This window comes from Gracilinanus agilis, chromosome 5 (genome assembly GCF_016433145.1).
Source record: "Gracilinanus agilis isolate LMUSP501 chromosome 5, AgileGrace, whole genome shotgun sequence".
Taxonomy (NCBI): Eukaryota; Metazoa; Chordata; class Mammalia; order Didelphimorphia; family Didelphidae; genus Gracilinanus; species Gracilinanus agilis.
The window spans coordinates 207,557,932-207,579,294 of NC_058134.1; the positions used below are offsets into that span (position 1 = coordinate 207,557,932).

The 21,363-nt window shown below is 37.2% G+C and overlaps 1 protein-coding gene across 1 annotated transcript in view; it reads left to right on the plus strand.

Moving 5' to 3' along the window:
• The window catches only part of CACNA1C (calcium voltage-gated channel subunit alpha1 C), a 1,013,247-nt gene that overhangs the window by 41,649 nt on the left and 950,235 nt on the right, over positions 1 to 21,363 (plus strand). The window lies entirely within an intron of this gene.

A 21,363-nucleotide genomic window follows, 5' to 3' on the forward strand; every position in this document is an offset into this window, starting at 1 on the left:
CCAGGACCTACTTTTCTCCCCAACTCAATTCTGAAGCAGCAGAGCTATTCTCCAACTCAAAGTGAATTCATTGCTCCAACACTGGGAACCTTCATGTCCCCAGTAGATTCTACCCTTACTACTCTGTCTTCCAAATCTTTTATGCTCCTATAAGCTTTTTATCAGCTGCCACCTCCTCCATGACACCGTCATTCTTTGAGGCCCCTGATTAGTTATTGATGCTCTTCCTTAAATTTCCCTAGAGCACTCTGGATGGGCTGAGCAAACTCTGAGAACAACCCTGAGTATCTTTGAAAAAGATTTCCATTCTTTGAAAACACTTTAAGAAAGGACTTTTAGAGAGACTGCCCAAGAGGCAAAAGTATGTACTTTTGAATGATATACTAAAGATATAATTCTATCCCTATATACCTCTTTTGAAGACTGGAGGAGAGGCCATCCAGCCTCAGAAACCTTGGATCTTCTTTGCCCTTTCTTCTAGCTAGGTTGCTGGTGGTGTTAGCACAGTTCTCATTCTATTTTTTGTAGAAGTGGTCCAGATCATAGTCCACTCCTCAAATATCTCTAGATCAGATGTGCAAATCTGTCTTCAGAAGGAAAACTAGTTTCCTCTGATCACTTTCAAGGGGGGAAGTAATCCTTATACTCATCAGCTTAGCTCCTTATAAAACACTAATGATTCAATCATCACGAATAGCTAGTAAGTCCTATTATTAAAAAAAGCATCAAAGAGAAATTATGCAAACTAAAATATGCCAAAGAAATGCATAAAAATAAATGAGCTCTTCAGCTAGGAATGAGGTAGTGAATGGTTTCAAATTTTGCAGTAAAATACAAGACAAGGTTCATAGTTAAGAGCTAAAAGTGTGAGGGGATTTAAGAAGGAGAGAGAATAATCTCATTGATAAGAGTTAGCTTTCAGAAGTCTCTAGGACTATAGGCACTGAAAGATAAGAGACTTGATAAGGAAATGGTATTTTCTATATGTCTGTGGCTCTGATACTCTAGTCTACCATTCATGTGATGTGATGGTCACCAGTCTCTCTTGAGTTCTTCTGTAGAAATATGTCTCCAGGGGGCAGCTGGGTGGCTCAGTGGATTGAGAGGCAAACCTAGAGACAGAATATCCTAGGGTCAAATCTGGACTCAGACACTTCCTAGCTGTGTGATCCTGGGCAAGTCACTTAACCCCCATTGCCTAGCCTGTACTGCTCTTCTGCTTTGGAACCAATACACTATATTGATTCTAAGATGGAAGGTAAGGGTTTATAAAAAAGAAAGAAAAAAGAAAGAGAGAGAGAAAGAAACTAAGAAACACGCCTCCAACAAACAAACAATTCCTTCACACAGGTACTCGGTTTTGTACTTAGTCTTCTCTCAGCCAGTCAGGAGGAATGTCTCCTTACACTAAGGCAGTCAATAAGACTATTCCTCAGGGAAAAAAATCCACTCCAAATTATGGGTGAAAGTAAGGTTATATGTATTTACTTATTTGCCCCAGATTTATGGGGGAAATATTTTGTTGTTACTGTTCATCCAATGAAATTACAGCAAATATTTTTGCTTTGCACTAATTTGTTAATCAGTTGATTATTGAAGGTAAACCCATTTGTTGGGGCCTCCTAAGCTATTGTTCTAGAAGTTTGGACCTGAAGAATACTTTGTATCTATGTTAGTGGTCTCTGGAGGTACCCAACTTTCAAGTTCAAATTGGAGGAGGGTAGTCCCAAAGAGGATGCTGCATATTCACATCCCCTTCTCTGGAGATTCTCTTAGGAACATCAGAAGTTCGTCACTAGATCTCCACAAAAATGGGAAAAAAGACTTATTTCTATGAAAGAACTATCTAAAAATGCATTCAATGCAGTACAGGCTTCATTTTGTCTAGTAGGAAAACAAAATACAAAGGACTGACACTGATGCCCATAAATAATTAACAGCTCTTTCTCCCTCTTCAGTGGTCCTCTACCTTCTTCAAAGATCCATACAATCCTCCAGACTTATAGTACTACTTTGGGGTTGTGACACCTCCTTCCCCTTACCTCCTACAATGGAAAAGCATTCAGAATTGTTCCTGTATCCTCTAGCTAATCATAGCCTACACAACTCTCAGTACAAGTGAAGGGTACAGTTTAAACTTATTCCTCTCCATCATGGTTCTCATTCTTTGCTCTAATCTGGTTCTATCTTCTGATTATTTAGGAACCCAGCTTGGTCCAGGAATTCCTTTTCTAATCTACAAGTACTACATTCTCCAAGACTGAAGTCTCCTGAAGAGGCTACCCAAACATACAAGATTCCATTACTTGTGAACAATCTAAGAACCTGAGTTCATTCTCTGTGTATACTCTTTCCCCTTATTTGTTCTTACTCAGTAAACTCTTCCTTTGAGATTCATTCAATTAGTATCTACCACTTAATCAAAATTCTGATAACTTTTGTCTACCAACCCTCAGGATGCTTCCTTCTTTCTTCTTGGAATTCAATGCCTCATTGGAATTCAATTCCTCTCATACTCTACTCCTGCCTTCCTACTAAAAGACTTCAGCAAAATGGAGATACTCCCTCAAACACCCTAACCTTACAAATTTTAAATTTGCTAATTTTACATGACCTACTTTTCCACCCACTTTAGCCATTCCCTATGATGGTCACCCCCTTGATCTTGATCATTCACTAATATGCCATCTCCAGAGTTATGGGCTCAGAAATTCTCTTATTTATCACAATCTATTGTCATTTCACCTCTCCCTCTGCCTTGCAACCCTAATCCCTGTTCCTCATTTATTCTATAACCTCTATTCTCTCAGCTCCATCAAAAGGTCACTATCCTTGCACTAGTCACACTCTCCTCTCTTCTTCATTTTGACTCTTTGGTGAACTAATTCAACTCTACATTACTCTCTTTTCTTGAGTACTTTGTCCTCTTACTCTATCATAAATCTTACCCAACCAAGCCTAAACCTTGGATCATTCCCACTATTCACTGTCTTCTCTTTTACAACCAGGCTGCCAAATGAAGCTGTAGAAAATCACAAAATTTTAAACCATTTTGCCTTGGTCTACTACAAATGTATGTTACAACCTCATCTGGGTACTTACTGCAGCTAGGTCATCCTTTTCACCTCCATGATGAACTTACTCTCCTAATCACCACAGTGAATCTTCTAAACCTTTTCAGTCTTTCTTAAACCTCTCAAGGATTCTCCTCATCTTACCCCTCTACTCTCTTAGGCAAGAATTTTGCCTCATATTTTACTAAAATAATTGAGGCCATTAACTGAGATAGGTTTCTGCTTCTCCCCTCTTCTTCATCTAACATCATCCAGATGCCTTCTGCTACTATCTTTTTTACTCCTGTCTTGCATCTTCTGGCCCATCTTCTTGCCAAGGTAAATGCTTTATTCACAAGTTATCCACATTCCATCCCATCTTCTTCAACAGACTGCCCCTTCTATCATCCTACTAACACTTACCTTCAATCTCTCCTTGCATATTGGCTGCATCCTGTCTTCAAAGATGCTTATGTCTCCCCTATCCTCAAAAAAACCCCTTAAATTAATCCATCCACTCTTTCTAACTATTATCTCATATCTTTCCTTCCCTTTATGGCTTAAGCTAGTGAAGGCACTCTACGATAAATGCTTCCTTTTCTTCTCCTTTCACTATCCTAACTCCATACAATCTGGTTTCTAATAACATTATTTCACTGAAACTGCTCTTTCCAAAGTAAATAATGATCTCTTAAATGTCAAATCTAAATGACCTTTTCTCCATCTCCATTCTTCTTATTTCTTTACAGTTTTTGAATGATCATTTTCCTCTCCATATGTTCTAAGTTTTTGCACCACTCTCCTGGTTCTCCCTTTCCTGTCTCTGCCAGATCTTTATCTAGGTCATGCCTACTACTTTGCTAAAGTTGTGAATTTTTTCAACTAATTTTTTAGTTGATTCTCTAGGATTCTCTACATATACCATTATATCATTTGCAAAATGATAGTTTTGTTTCTTCATTGCCTATTTTAATTCCATCAATTTCTTTTTCTTCTCTTATTGCTATATCTATCATTTCTAGTACAATTTTGAAAAATAGTGTGATAATGGGCATCTTTACTTACCGTCTGATCTTACTGAGAAGATTTCTGTCTTATCCTCATTATAGATAATGTTTGCTGATGGTTTTTAGATAGATATTATTTATCTTTTAAGGAAAGCTCTATTTATTCGAATCTATGCTCTTTAGTTTAGTTTTTTTTTAATAGAAATGGATGTTGTATTTTGTTAAAAGCGTTTTCTGCATCTATCAAGGTAATCATATGATTTTTTTGTTTTTTTTTTTCAACAAGCATTTATTAAGGGTGTACTTTGTTCTAGGCATTGTGTTAATCACTGAGAATACAAATATAAGCAGAAAACTTTCAAGGAACTTACATTTTAATGGGAGAAGACAACACATAAAAAGAAAAGCTGAAAAGAGCAATGACTAGGGCTCATCGGAGAAGCCCTGAATCAAAACTGGAGTGGATTGAAGGACTCACTCCTACCCTCAGATGAGAAACTAAATTGACCTGGGTGAAAATTTCTCTGGGTCCTTCTTTGCAATACACAGGCTACTTAAACTTTTCCCCAGCAATCCCTCCAACATATTGGTTGATCCAAATAAAGGGCAGGATAAAAAATTTCCTCTGGATTCCTTGAATACCCAAGACACCTGAAATTTCCTCAGTGGATCCCTGCCCATTCATAGGATAATCCAAATGGAGTGCCAAAATCATACTACTATAAACAAATGGGTCTAGTTAAAAAAAAAGTTAAAAATAGAGTTCAGAATATCCTATATGGGTTCCCCCAAAATTATTTATCACTGGAGATTGATTGTAATCTGCTTCTTAGATCCTAGAAAAGGTCCCCCAAGTGAAACAATATGATCCGTTGTTGCATCAGACCCAGTGGGGGAAGTAAGATGCTCGGTTTCTTCACTAGGGAGTCCCTTTCGGCTTTAGCCCTTATTTGCAGACAGTTTTCAATTTTGGGGGAGCCTGGTTTCTAGACAAGGTGCCAAGTTCTTTTTTTTTCTCATACTTCCTGGCTTTTTACTCCCCCACACCAAAGCCGTGGGGGTAGGGGGAACTATTTAAATCTTAAGTTTTTACATGCTTAGGGTCTTGCCAAAGGAAGAGAGGCTCACCTAAACACATATGTGTTTTAGCAGCCATATGCTCACAATTTGACATTTCTGCTAGGGTGGGTAGGTAGTTCCTCTTCACCCATACACGGGAAATGAAGGAAAGAAGAGTAACTTGACACATGTTGAATTGAAGGAAAATAATTCACCTCTTTTTAAGATCTATTGAGGAAGTGATTCTTCTCTGAAAGTTACTAGAGGAACTCAGCTCATATTTCATGTGATACACTAGCTTCCACCACAGATTCATAATGCAGACATTCACATCTTTGGTCCACTCTAGAAACATTTGTGTTTCCTGCTTTAGTAGTTAACATTTTCTTCAGTGATGCATTTCCAGCAGATGGAGTATTGGTATTTCTGTTATATTTTACCTTTCTGAGGTACCCAAACTTGAAAGTGTACCACTTAGCTATTCTTGCAGTCTTCATAATGGGTCACCCTACTACCACAAGTTATGCTTTCTCTTTGTGAGTGATAATCCCAGAGCTCAATTGACCAGAATTTCAAAGATCCTGGTAAAAATACAGGAAAGGTAAGAAGGGGCCAAGTTATTTAGAATTTTCTTCTTTTCTTTTTTTAAATTAAATTTTCTTTTTTCATTAGTAAAAATCCTTCTCTCCCTTCTACACCTTCCAAATAAGAATGAAAGAAAAACCAAACCCTATTATAAACATATATAGTTAAGTAAAACAACTTCTGTACTGACCATTTCCAAAAGGAATATATACATATGTACACATATGTATACATCAATTTATAGACATGCACACACATGTATGCAGGTGTGTCACAGTCTCTGAGTATTTTACTTCTCTATCAAAAGGTATGTAGAATGTTTTATCATTACTTTTCTGAAATTATGGTTTGTGTCTATACTGAAGAGACCAAATCTTTCAAAGTTGTTTGTCTTTACAGTTTTATTGTCATTGTATAAATTGTTCTCCTGGTTCTCTTTTCTTAATTTTCTATCAGTTCATACTCTTCTCAGTTTCTTTGAAACCGTCCCCTTCACTATATCTTACAGCATGATAATATTCCATTATACCTATATACCATAACTTGTTCATTCATTCCTCAATTATTGGGTACCATATCAGATTCCCATTCTTTGCCACTTCAAAAAGAACAATAAGTGAGTTTGGACACTTTTTGTTAGAGTTTGTTTGGCTAAGGACAAATTTTTACTTCGATCTTCCCTCTAGTCTCCTCTCCTTTTCCTCCTATTTGCCTGTTGAGTGAAATGTATTTCTGTCCCCACTCATGTGTGTAAGTGTGTATGTTTGTGTTCTTCTCTCATTCAACAAGTTCAAATGAGACTGAGGTTCAAGTGTCAGCTGCTTCTCTCCCTCAACCCTGGCTGTTTCTGTAGCTGTCTACTTGCATACCCTGATCATATGAGATAATTTCTCCTAAACTTCTATTCCCTTACCTCACTTGTATATTCCTTTTTCTCTTGCTTTCCATTCTTTTTAGCTCATCAAGACTTAATAGAACCACTTTTAGCTATTCTGTCTAATTTGATTCCCTCTATGATCCCTGATGATGATAGGGCTTAGGGGGAACACATGTATCATTTCCCGATATTAGAATATAAACAATTTATCTTTGTTTAATTTTTTTGTGATTGTTCCTTCATGCTTACTTTTTATGGTTTTCTTAAATCTTGTTTGAACTTTAAAATATCTTTTCATTGGGAATTCTTGTAGGTCCTTTATTTAAATGTTTTCCCTTGTAGGAGTATATTAAATTATTTGGAGTAATTTATTCTTGACTATAAGTCTTTATCATTTTCCTTCTGGAATATTGTATTCCAAGATCTCTATTGCTTTAGAGAGGTGATTGCTAATTTGGGTGTGATACAGATTATGCCTCTTAGGTACTCGATTTTTTTCTTTCTGGCTCCTTGCAGTAGTTCTTCTTTGACCTAGAGAATCGGGATTCTAGCTATGTTGTTCCTAGGAATTTTCATTGTTGGGTTTTTGTCAGGAAGTGACTAGTAGATTCTTTCTGTTTGCACTTTGCCCTCTAGTTTTAAGAGATTGGTACAGTATGTTTTTAAGACTTTTTCAAATAGGATGCTAGACTTTTTTAGTTATTATTTCCAATTAGTATAAAGATTCTTAATTTTTTTCTTCTTGATCTATTTTTCTGGTTCATTATTTTTGCTATGCTAGCTTATACTTTCTCCCATTTTTAAAAACGTCTTTTGACTGTGTTTTAATATTTTTATATCTCCTAGAGTCACACTGATGTTCAGGAAATTTGTTGTTAAGCTAAAGTTTTGTTAACTTTTTTGCCAAGCTGTTAATTTCTATCCCAATTATTTCTTATATTTATCTAATTTCTTTTCCATTTCTTTCTTCTAGTCTCTTTTCATTTATTAAAACCCTTTGTATTCTTTCTTAAACTCTTGCTTCATCTCTTCCAGGAATTCTAGCTGAATTTGTGTCCAAACTACATTTTCTTTTGAGGCTTTGCTGGTAGACATTTTGAAGTCATTCTTTTCTTCTGGCTTTGTTTTGAGGATACAGCTAAGCTATAGGTTCTATGAGGCAGAAGTTAGGAGGGAGTATTCAAGGAATAGGAAACAGCCTATATAAACAAATGGAGCCAGACTATATAATGTTCTTTAAAGGGAACTTTGAGTAGGCTATTTTGGCTGGAAGGTAGAATGGGTGATGGTTAGTAATGCACAGTGTATTTGAAAAGTTCAGCTAGAGTCAAATTGTGAGTGGTTTTAAGAGGAAAGTAGAGGAGTATATTTTTTATCCTGAAAAGCTAATATGGCAAACTTTGAGATTCATAGCAGAGGGATTACATGGTTAGAAAGACCTGTATTTTAGTAATATCACTTTGACAGGTATCTGGAGGATGTATTAGAGAATAAAGAGACTAGAAGAAGATAGAACAAGTAAAAGGGTATTATAGTGGTGGGGGGGGGGGGGGGGAGGAACAAGTTTTTAAATTACAGTGATGGCTGTTTGAATGGATAAAAGGAGGCAGACATTCAAAAGATATTATAGGGGAAGAATCTTCCGTATTTGGAGTGAGGGAGAATGGAGAGTTGAAGATGATTCCAGGATTGCAAATCTGAGTGATGAAAGGGTAAAGAGGGTAATGTGAGGGGGTGAAGGGAGGAAGGCAGAAGGAAGGAAGGTTGGGAGAAAGGAGAGAGGAAGGTAGAGGAAGGAAAAAGAAAGTAGCGGTTTTTGACCAGAGCCCTTGGGGCTCAAATAAAAGATCAGAGAGCAACTTGGGGTTTAGAATGGCTAGGTTTTATTTAGATTAGGAAAGGGAAAGGTTAGGTAGGGGAAAAGGGTCTCTCGGATAAAGAGGGTTTAGGATCAGAGAAAGTCAGTCAGCCTCCGGGTTGGAGAGAGCAGAGAAAAGGCGCCAAACTTTCTCTTTTATACTTTCTCCTACACCTCCCACAAAGGAAGTGGGAGGTCTCGGGGAAGTTGTAGCAAAGGGTCCTGGGAGATGTAGTCTCCCAGGGCTTACGATAATTTTAAATACTACAGTAACTAAAAGAAAGCAATGTCACAAAAACCCCAGGGAAGAGTATATTGAGGAAGAAGTTATGGTTAGTAGGGCCAAAAGTAGGAGAGAGGTTAAAAAGAATGAGAACTGAGAAAAAGCCATTCATTAGCTCTGGCAGTGAAGAGATCATTGGTAATATTAGTGTCAACAATTTCAGTTGAATAATGAATTGAAAACAGATTACTCAAAATTGAGAAGCAAGTGAGAAGAAAAGACACGTAGGCAATAAATGTAGGTAGCTTTTTCTAGGAATTTGTGAAAGAGAGGAAAAATAAGAGATGAAAGCTTGATGGGATGGTCAAATAAAATAAACATTTTAAGAGATGATGGAAACTTGATCATTTTTGTAAGCAATTGTGTAGAAGCCAGGAGATAGAGAGAAATAAAAATTGGTGAGAGAGAGAGAAAGAAGAAGACATACAGACACAGAGAGACAGAAACAGAGATAGAGACAGAGACAGAGAGTCAAAGAGAGAGAAAAAGGTGTGATAACTGTGAGGATAATCTGGAGGAGAGAGGAAGGGTAGAACATGTGGAATTGTTGAGAAGTATTTCTTCATCAGAGATGAGTAAAGAGAATTGAAAAAGGAGATGTCAAAGGGTTTTGAAATGAAGAAAAAGGGAAAAGAGAGTTTTTACTGTAAGTGACCTATTCCCTCTACCAAGGCACCTATTCTGCAATCACTGACATTAGAAAAATATAAATTTGTTAGTGATCCAGTCATCATGGTTATATGACTTCTTACAGTGTCATTCAGTTGTATTTGTATATGAAGAGAGAAGGCAAATGGTATGGGGATCCAGTTCTGGGATTTGGAAAAATATGAGTGATGGTAAGATAGGGAGGCAAGGGATTTTATCTTAGAGGATAGTATATAGTGGAATAGTTTGTTAACAGGGTTAAAACTGTGAAGGTAGGAAAGCCAAGCATTATAAAAACTGAATTGCCTGGGAAACAATGAGGGATGAAGGAACTGGGAATCAAGGTGAGAATGAAGAATAGATATAGGAGGAGTAAAGCATCTGGAAAGCGGCAATAGGTTGAGGAGGAAAGAGGCTAGGGAATACTTGAGATTTTAGGATAATAAAGGACCTATGTTCCAACTCTTTCATTTTACAGATGAGGTACCCAAGGCATAAGAAGTTAATGACTCATCTAAGCTTATATAGGGAGGAAGCATCGAAGGCAGGACTTGAAACCATGCCATCTTACTCCAGAGCTAGGGATCTTTTCTCTGTATTGTGTTGCTTCTCATTGTGCATAAAGACAAGGTACTGACTCTCCAAATGAGGGTTTACTTAGAGGATATTTATTCTCTTGTACCTTTAGGTTATTCCTCACAATGAGTGTTGCACTGTGTTGAAATTTTTTCCTGCATCTCTTGATGGATTCATGTGTTGTTTTTCTAGCTATTATTATTTCTATGGCTAGTTGTGCTACTTGACAACAAATTCTGTATACTCTGGTTATAAATCCAATTTGATCATAATGAGTATTTTTGACTGTATTGTTATTTTTAGTATGCCAAAATTATCTAAAATGTTTTCTTTTGGAAACTTGATTTTCTTCCTTTTTCCTCCAAGTTGGTTAATGATTTTGCCAGTCTTAAAAAAAAAGTTAGCCCTTTCTTTCATCCCTTCAATAGTTTTTCATTTTAAATTTTATCCATTTTCATGAATTAAAAATCTTCTTTTATATTTGTTTTGAGGTTGTTAATTTGTTGACTTTCTAAAATTTAAAAATAGAGCAATCCTCTCTTTTTCTCTTATGTCAATATTTTTAAAAACATGCATATTTCCCTTAGGACTACTTTATGTATATCTCCCAAATTTTGGTATGTTAACTCACAATTCTCACTTATTGTTTCTCTTATTTGTTCTTTGATCAACTCAGTATTAGGATGTTGCTATTAAATCTTCTTTTAGATCTGTATCTTTTACTACTAATGCTTTTTATCAATTATTTTTATTATTGCTAGTCTCATGCATAAAATTCCCCGTGGGAAGAGAAAAGCACAAAGGTAGTATGTGAAGCACACATGTTAAGGAACACTTGGGGTTGAGGGGTGACTCCTGACTTCCAGCCCGGAGAGTCCTCTTCTCTTTTTATAGAGTTCTTATTAAAGTTTGCTTCACCCTCTCCATCAATCAATTAATCAACATTTATTGAGCATATAGTCACTGTAGCCAGAAAAAGGCTTACCAAACTGCCACATATTCGATTGAAGCCAAGGAGGGACTATTGCCCATGCTTTCAAGTGAGAGCAAAAGAAAGGAGGGAGAGCTCCTCTACCATATATGTCCAGAAACAAGCCCATCCCAAGCTTCTATACCTTTTCCTGGAATTCTTACTGAACATGCTTCAAAGTGAGTGTGTGCACTCTATACACGTGGAACAATAGAGAATGAGAAGTACCTAATTAAATGTTAAATTGTGTAGCACAGTCCTTAAATTCTATAGTTCAGAGAAGGGCTAAAGTAATCCAAGGAAATAACATTTTTGTTGTTGTTCAGTTTCACTCATGTCTTCTGTACCCCCATTTGAGATTTTCTTGGCAAAGATGCTCATATGGTTTTCCATTTCCAGCTCATTTTACAGATAAGAAAATTTAGACAACCAAGGTTAAATGACTTATCTAGGGTCACATAGCTAGTAAGAGTCTGAAGCCAGATTTGAATTCTGGAAGCTGACTTGAGGCTTGGCACATAGCTTCCTCCCATGACATACACAAAAAAAGTACTTTGACTCAGGTCTTCCTAACTCCAGACATGCCACCTAGCTGTTATATTTATCACAATAAAATTCCAGTACAGTAAAAGGCCTTGACCATATACAAAAAGAGATTTGACTTTTATTTCCTACTTCATCCTTACCTGTGGAACCAAGAACTTTCAGACTTGGCACTTAGAGGATTCCCTTAATGACAAGAAGATTTTTAGAAAATAACTTCTATTTTTGAGTTTTCCTGGTATTGGGGATACTTTTAATCATCCCCAGTTCCAATCTTTCAAGCACATAGCAAAACGTTCTTATTTTCTGCGTAACATTTTCCTTTTCTCCTTGTCCCCCAAACTAAACTTTTGTTCTTACTGAGGCTCAAGACAGGAGAATCACCACCAATTTTAAAAAGTCAATACAGGACTTTACCATTCAAAGGAGTGCCTTGCATTCACATAATAAATTAGCAGAAAAAGCAGGTTTATAGCTTCTTATTTCCCTTGAGAATCACCACTAGTCTACACTCTTGGTTTTTTGACTAACGCCATCAGTTTTATTTTATGATGGTCTTTGGAATCTTTTGTAGCATTCTTCACTATCTCCCAGGTTCAGTGAAACTTGTTTGGAGGTCATCAGCTATGCAGCTCATTGTGAGACCTCCACCTGATCCTTTCCATTTTGCTAGACCGTATAAAAAACATTTCAAATCCAAGAGCAAGAACATTTAATAATGAAACAATGCATAATCTGACTTTTAACATCCAGAAATTCCACACGTATAGGCTGTCAATCTGGATTTCTGGATGACTCAGTTTACCCTTACTTTTGAGAAACCCCAGTACTAAGCACACCTGTTTTGATTTGAATTTTAAGCACCTTTTTGTTTTGGAGCCTTCTCTACTGAATGAAAGTTTCCTTTCCAGAAGCCCAGCTCCTGAGCTTGACCCTTGTCTTTAATTTGTTACAGCTGACCATTCTCTAATGCCATGGCTGCTGAATGTTAGGAGGTCTACATGCCTGTTTGTGGTTAGTCTTTGTAAGCTTCCCAAAAGGGTATAAGAGACTCTCAGGTTCAGTATCTCTTTGGAGTTGGCATCTAGTGTGGTGTCCTCTCCCAGGGATGTGGTTCCCAGAGTCTCAGAGCCTTTGGTTCAGTATGGAATTTGTTTATGACTCTGTGTGGTGCCCAGTTTTATGAGCCTATCCCTTTATTTGATTAAAGAGTGGGTTTTCGGACTACTTGGAAGTTCTGTATTTATTTTCCAAGCTAACAACACCAATGCAGACTTCAGAGTTTCATTGCTGTACATCCTAGGATTACTATGTTTCCCCAGAAATGTTTGAGAAGAACTCTGCAGACTATGCATGTGTACACATGATTGGGATGGCTGTGTGTTTTTAAGGTGGTCTATAGATATAACTATACTAAGTGAATCAAGTAGTAAAAGCACTCTCAGCAATTATAAGCAAATGGATACTACATCATATATTTCTCTTGATGTGATTAGGGTGCATGAATTAAGAAATGGAAAAGCATTTATTAAGTACTTAAAATGAGTAAAACAATGTGATAAGTGCTAAGAAAGAAAAGTAAAACTCTCTGTTCTCAAGAAACTCACTTTTTCATGGGGAAGGGGCCGGAATGAGGTTTTAGCTGCAAGTCAGATGGAAAGGCCTCATGGTCCTTTGGCTACAGCAGTAAGACAGATGGTAATGTCTCTTCTTTAATGTCATTTCTGTTAACAAAACCATATTGGTTTCGGGTTTTGAACTAGTTGATGATGTCAAGAACTTTGGTCGTGAGAATTTTTTTCCAGGTTTTTCGTAGCTGTGGCTACTGAAAAGGTGGCCGCTGTAACACCTGCAGAGGAAATTGCTAGGTGAATCTTTTTTTTTTAATAAAAATATTTTATTTTTAGCAGTTACATGTAATAATAAATTTCCACATAAGTTTTCTGAAGTTGTATGGCCCAAATTGTCTCCCTCCCTCCCTTCTTTACTCCCTCCTGGGTCTAGTAAGCAATTTGATAGGGATTATACATGTATTATCATGCAAAACATATTTCCATAGTCTTCATTTTTGTAAGAGAATAATCATACAAAACCCAAACCTCAAAACAAAAACCCAAATAAGCTTAAGTGAAAAACTGGGCCAGGTTGAATCTCCATGAGATTCTCTGGACTATGGTTGCAGGGGCAAGGCTGGAAACAAGGCAGGTATCAAGGGTCTGGGAGAAGGAGTTAATGCTATCATTCCTGGGCACCTTGGGTTGAAGGGTCTTGTGCTATCTCTGGCAAGGTCTGAAGGGAAGTAGTAGTAGAGGTGTTTTCATCTGCCTGGCATGTCTCTCTCTGTCAGGGTGCTTTGCTTGCCTGCCCCTCCAGAGGCAATTGGTGTTGGTAATAATAGGGATGGTGGGCCTCTTATCTACCAGGGTTTCTCCCTTTGACAATAACTATAGGGGCTGAGCTGGAAGTAAGGCTAGTGGTTTGTGATCATTGTTGTTATTCCCAGAGCTCTTGGGCTAACTTCTAGTCATTTAGTTGTAGATTAGGTCAGCTAGTGATCCTGGTGCTAGTGAAGAAAACTTATGAGGGGAGGGGAAATTTTCTCTGTTCTTTTTTGACTAGGGTGAGGAAACTGTCATTCTGTCCCATATCTTCTCCAAATGCTCTTTTTGACCAACAGGAAGATTTGCTGCTTGTCTGTGGGCAGGCTGGAATATACAGAAGAATCTTAATTTAGTTCTAAGGCCATTAAGATTGTATCTCAATTCCTCATTGTTTCTGGGTTCCAGCAGCCCTGCTTGTCTTATTCCATCTATATACTGGGTTCTGTGCTTCCCTCTCAGGAACTACCCAGTCAGAATGATGAGCCTCATGGTCTTTTCATCTTCTACTCCATGTAGCTCATGTTTGCCTTACCCATTTACAGGTGCACTATATCTCCCAACCTTCTTTTACCCTGTCTTTTACCATCTCTTATAGCTTTGACAGTTCTGTGTTTTAGCTACTTCACAGAGTACTTGCCACCAATCAGTCTTCACCTGATGATGTCACCACACTGTAGCCATCCCAGGCATTGTCAATCAGTCAATCAATAAACATTTATTAAGTACCTACTCTATGCCAGGCACTGTGCCAAGTGCTGAGGATACAAAAAGAAGCAGAAGACAGTCCCTGCCCTCAAAAGGCTTACAGTTTAGTGGAGGATACAACTTGTAAACAAATATATTCAAAGAAAGTAATATACAGGATAAACAGGAAATCTATGAGAGGGAAGGCACTGACATTAAGAGGGCTTGGGGAAGGTATCCTGTAATAGAAGATGGGATTTTAATTAGAAATAAAATTCAAAGGTCATACCCACTATGCTTTGGATATAGAGTTTACATATTTAGCATTACTCTTTCTATGCTATAGTAAACATAATGTTTCTGTGGGAATCTTAATTATTTTCAGCCACTCAGTATATTTGGTTTTTGGAAAGCAGTGTGAGAGAGGGGTTTAGAAAGTGGGTTGCCCAGGTTCCATTCTAATCTTATAGATTCATAACATATTAGAGTTAGAAGGAATCTTAGGGACAGTGTTGAGGTTCACCTCACAAAATCTTATGTTTTGCATCTCTTTTGTTTATTTAGCTTTTTGTTGTGTAATTCACAGAATTTCAGTTGCAAAGGACCTCAGAGGCCATTATTCTCTCCTTTAGCTGAATAGAAAGCTCCCAATATTTTTGACAAAGGATCATTCTGCCTTTGTTTGAGGTTGTCAAGTAAGGGGAAATTCACCATTTCCTATGGCAGCTCACTCTACTTCTGGATGGCTAGAATTGTTACAAAGTTTGTCTTGATGGTTTCCTCCCCATTATTTCTAGTTCTGCCTTCTGGGGAGGAGCAGAACAAATTCTTGCTACATGACAGTCCTTCAAATTCATGAAGTCAACCATTATGTCAGTTTTGGTCTGAACTAATGGGTTCAAAGCATCATCTTGACATGTAGTATACTCAAGGTTAATTTGCTTTATCAAAGAATATACTTAGATGGAAAGAATTCAGTCTCTAGATGTATCTAAGAAGCTGCTGCTGCTCCACCGGACAGTCCTGGCTCCAAGATGCTACTAACTCTTGGGATTGTGGTAGCCAGTGCCAGTAGCTTGCTCCATCCAGAACTTGACTGCTATTTGAATTGGAGAATCCATTCTAGCAGGTGAAGGCTATGGTTTAATAGGAACTCTAGACCAAGGAGTATTCATGCCCATTTTCCCTTACTATAAGATACTCCATAGGCTCTATTTTTTGTTTTTTATTCCTTTTTTTCTAATTTGTCTCTTGGTGTTCACATAAACTCAATGGGTACACAATTATCATCCCTATGCAGGTGGCTATTTTATCTATATCTATCTACCCACTCCTGAATTCTGGTCCTGCCAGTAGATATTTCCAACTGGTTGCCCCATAGGCATCTCAAATGTAATATTTCCAAAAGAGAACTCATTATCTTTCTCCTGAAACCCACCTCTCATCTTAACCATTACAGGCCTTTTGAGTGGACCATCATCTTTCCAGTCATTCAGGTTCTCACATCTAGAGTCACCCTTTGCTCTCTATGTTCCTTCACCACACCTAGCCATGCAGTTTCTGAACCTTTTCATTCCTTCCTCCACAAAATCTCTGCATCTGTCCCATCTTCTTTTCACTCACCAGGCCCCAACTATAGACCAAGCCCTTGCTGCCTCTCATCTGACTAGTGTCTTCGCAATTATTCTGCCTGCCTCCAATCTCTCCCCTTTACAATCTATTCATCACATAGCTTCAAAGCAACATTGTTAATGTATCAGTATAATCATGCCATTCCCTTGCTGAAGAAGCTATTGTGGCTCTCTATTGCCTCAAGGATAAAGTTAAAACTATACCATTTAGAGTTTAAAGCCTTTCATAACATCTCCAGCCTATCTTCCTAGACTTATTAGACATTGATATACACTATAGTTCAAAGTGTTCTATTTATCATCCTTCACCCATCACATTCCATCCCTTGTCCATCTACACATCTTTGGACAATTGTCCCTGACTGGAATGAACTCTTTCCTTATTGATTTCCTTCATGTCTCAGCTTAAGCACCAAATACAGTTTTTCTTAGTCCCCCTGCTCTTAGTATCTCTTTCCCTCCTCCCCAAATTACATTTTATTTACTTTTCATTTATTTTGTTTCTACTTTGACTTATTTTTCCCTAAATAGAATTCAGGTTTCTTTAGGGCAAAGACTTTTTTTTTTATCACCAGTGTAGCGTGTCCCATTTGTGATTCAGTTGTTTCAGGCATGTCCAACTCATTATGACCCCACTTGGGTATTTCTGGGCAAATATGCTAGAGAGGTTTGCTGTTTCCTTCTCCAGCTTATTTTGCAGATGAGGAAACCGAGTCAAACAGGATTAAGTAACTTGTCCAAGGTCACACAGCTAGTAAGTGTCTGAGGTCAGATTCAAATTCAGGAAGCTGACTCTAGGCTTGACATTCTATGAACTGTACCAGCTCCCATGAGAGCTGCCTTCCATGTCACAAAGTAAGTATTTAACAAATCTATTTTGGTTGTTTGATCGAAGGAACTTGACTTGAGCTTAGTCCAATCTGGTTGGAATAAACACTATGTAGAATACTTCTCTACTCTGAGTAAATTATCAGGTATGTCTTTGGGCTTGGGCAATTTATATGGGCTAGGCGAGGCTGTGATGACACCCAGACTAGGCTTACTTGCAAAACAATATTGCTAACTATCCACTTTCCCTCCTAGAGTGCTGGACCCAGAGTCAAGAAGATCTGAGTTCAGGGATGGAGGAAGGGAGGGAAAGAACATGAATCCTGTAACCATGGAAAAATAGTCTAAGTTAAAAAATTAAATTTAAAAATTAAAAAAATAATTTAAAAAGAAGATCTGAGTTCAAATCCAGCTTCAGACAGTACCTGTATGACCTTGAATGAATCACTTGACCTCTATCTTTATCAGTTTCCTCATCTCTAAAAATGGGGCTAATAATATCACTTATTTTTCCAGGTTGTTGTGAGACTGAAATGAGATAATATTTGGAAAGCAATGCTATAATAATAGCAATAATTTATGTTATATATGATATGTAATTTAGATAATAATGTAATAATAATATTTATTAATTATTCTCTAGACTAAATAGCCTCTGTTTCTTCATCTTATTATTATATGACACGAATCCTCACCAATTCTGTTTGTTCCCTTGTGGATACTTTCTAACTTAATGACCTTCTTAAAATACGACACTCAGAACTGAGTACAATAGTCCAGATGGCATCTGACTAGGTTAGAGTTTGGTGGAAATTCTTTGTTTCTGCATAACTGTGTACATCTTAATGCAATCAAAGATACTCTTAGCTTGGCTGTCCCATTGGTGTTGACTCATAAGGAGCTTGCAGTTAATTAAACATGATTTTGTATCTGGGTCTATGTTCCATCCCTCAACTAGTCTAAACTCCATGAAGGCAGGGACCCTATTTTATCTAAATTTTATTTCTCCTCCATTGCCTGAAACGGTATGTAACAGATTCTTAATAAATGTTTATTGAATGGAAATGAATTGATATCAACTGAGTCATATAGACTGAGCTCATTTTATATTAAATATACTACTGGAGAAATTACGAAAAACTGGACCTCTTTTCTTTCTCCACAAAATGGATGTAATTGTACTTAACTTTCAAAAATGACCTAAGTAATGCTGAGATAACTTTGGCAAAACTCTCTGAAATTCTTGAGTTATTAATTATGATTATAAAATATGAAGCTTTCATATTGTGTTTGGTTGAATAAAGGTCATGTTTTTCCATAGGGATAATGACTGAAGATGTTTTCCCCTCCCCCCGACCAGGAATTTGAAGATGAAAGGGCAGAGCATTTTTCATATTTCCAGTAGGTAGATAGACCATTCTATTCCAGTGTTTTAACCTTCTCTGTCATTGTATAGACACCAAAGTGTAGTTGCTATGACTCCAGCCAGCCTGTCTAAGGTTTGGGCTTAGAGGGTTGCAGACCTGGAAGGCTTTTATTTTTAATATTTTCTTTAAAATTTAAAAGGATGAAGCTGTTGTTTGATTTCATTTTGCCCTATTGAGGATTATTTAGACTTTACCAAAAAAAAAGAAAATATATAATACAGGATCTGAACAGTAGATTTTCAGTACAAATAATTGAAGATCTTTTAATATGCAAATGAATACAGGACATAGAACTTCCTGGTGAAGTAGGACACGAGTTCTACTATACCTATTTTGTAGAAAAATTAAAACAAAAAAAGGTGCTGCACCATTCTGAAATGAGAGAAAATGGAGTGAAGGAAAAGGTTCTCTATTCTCTATCTCTTCTCTTTTTCTCTCCATATTCAATATTCCTGTTCCTCAGTAGTGTATGATTCTTCTCAGTCCATCAAATCATGTTCTGAATCAGCACAAGAAGTGCAGGATCAGATCTGGAAGAAGTGGACCCTCAAAAGAATAGTTAGACTCTCCTTTCTTCTCTGCTATGTTTTTAAAGTTTCCAAGAATATTAGATTGGTTCTTGAGTCAAATTCTGGGGTTGGATCCTCTGTAGGGAAAGAATAGATAACTATCGTGCATGAGACTATTGAGGTCCAATTCTCTCAATGGTGGTAAATCTGATCTGAGACTGGCTCTGGGACCAAAACTTGCCTGGGAACTAGGTAAGACCCTCTCAAGCCATTCTGGACTACAATTGATTTATTTTCTTCAGCAGAACTTTCCCACTGTAGAGAACATTTCTATGACTGATCCAGGACTAAATTGACATATATGTAGAAGTATAGAAGAAAAAGGTCTTCATCTGGCTTAATTTTCTCTGGTAATATACCATGGAATCTCCCTACCTGAAAGTGCCAGATTTGAAGTCATATTTGAGTTTGAATCCTGGTTTTGAATCCTAGATTTAAAGAACTCTGAATCCTCTGAGATTCCCTTTTATCATTCTTAAAATGGAATTAATAATATGCTACTTACCTCAAAAGTTACAGTGAGGAAATCTTTAATTACATTAAATAATTAAATACAGAAATGTATTATTATTATAATGTCTTATTCCTTCAAACAAATCACTATGAATCAGTCGAAGAGAAAAATAAGTAAAAATATCAGGATTAGTTCATTTTAAAAGGCTTTTTTTGCATGATCTTCAAAAAAAATTCTCAAGTTGACAAATAGAATATTCTTATTGATCAAAATGAATACTCTGCACAGAGTCAAACAGCTCTTTTTTGCTATTTTTTCCTAAATTTTATAAGGAAAGTTGTGGGGTTTTTCCTTCAGTTTTTTGTGACTTCCATCCATTGTTCCTAGTTCAACTCTCTTGGGCTAAGCAGATCAAATCTAAAATTTTTACTACAAGGCAGTTCTTCTATCACACTATTTCATAGACTAATGAGAGTCTCACATTATTCCTGCCTCCCCTGGGGATGTGCTGAGGCTATAAGATAGCTTACTGTGGGCCAGTATAATCATTTGTCCAATAGCCAGGTGACTAAATGTCTCTCTCCCATTCATAGTGTTCATTGAAAATCTATTCACCTGGGTCAGTCCTTAGGAGAATGTGAAAAGGGTATGAAGTTAACAAATTTTGGAGGCAGCAAAAGATCAAATAATTTAGAGTTGGAAGGGACCTGAAAGACTTGAGTCTAACTTTTTATTTTTACCATTGAACTTGCAGAGAGGTTCAGAGACTGTGCAGCTAGTAAGTGGTAGAATGAGACCTAGATCTCAAGCCTATTGACTTCCAGTTCAGTTGTACAGAGAATTATAGGATTTAAAGTTGAGAGGAAACTTGCAGTGATCTAGTATAGCTCTTTTATTTTGCAGATGAGGAAATGGGGTTCAGAAATAGAAAATAAAAATCAATTGGGCTGTAAGTAGTAGAATTAGAACTTGAACCCAAATAAAATGCCCTTTCCACAGTACCCTCCTTCACAGTAATTTAAGTTTCATTGATGGTACAGGGGAAAATGTAGTAGGAAATTAGGTGATCTTAGTATGACTTATGACGACAATAGCTAGTATTTTTAAACTTTCTTTTATTTTTTAAAAATTAGACATAAAAACAATTTTTTTATTTATTTTTTATTTTTTTTATGAGACATTTATTAATATTCGTTTTTAATCTGTTTACATACTTTATGCCCCTACTTTCCCCTTCACCCCCCGCTCTCCCTCCACCCATGGCCAACGCACATTTCCACTGGTTGTAACAAGTGTCCTTGTTCAGGGTTTATTTCCCATTCATGTCCGCCTCAGTCCATGCATTCAAGCAATTGTTTATCTTATATGTTTCCTCTCCTGCACTGCAGTCCTTCCTCTGAATGTGGGTAGCATCTTTACCATAAATCCCTCAGAGCTGTCTTGTGTCATTGCAGTGCTGCTGGTACAGGAGCCCATTACATTCGATTTTACCATCTCTGTGTACAATGTTCTTCTGGCTCTGCTCCTTTCACTTTGCATCACTTCCTGGAGGTCTCTCCAATTTGCATGGAATTCCTCCAGTTTATTATTCCTTTTAGCACAATAGTATTCCATCACCGGCATATACCACAATTTGTTCAGCCATTCCCCAATTGAAGGACATCCCCTCATTTTCCAGTTTTTTGCCACTACAAAAAGCGCAGCTATAAATATTTTCGTACAAGTCTCTTTATCTATGATCTGTTTGGGGTACAAACCCAGCAATGGTATGGCTGGATCAAAGGGCAGGCAGTCTTTTATAGCCCTTTGGGCATAGTTCCAAATTGCCAGCCAGAATGGCCGGATCGTTTCACAACTCCACCAGCAATGCATCAATGTCCCGGTTTTGCCACATCCCCTCCAACATTCATTACTCTCCCCTTCTTTCATT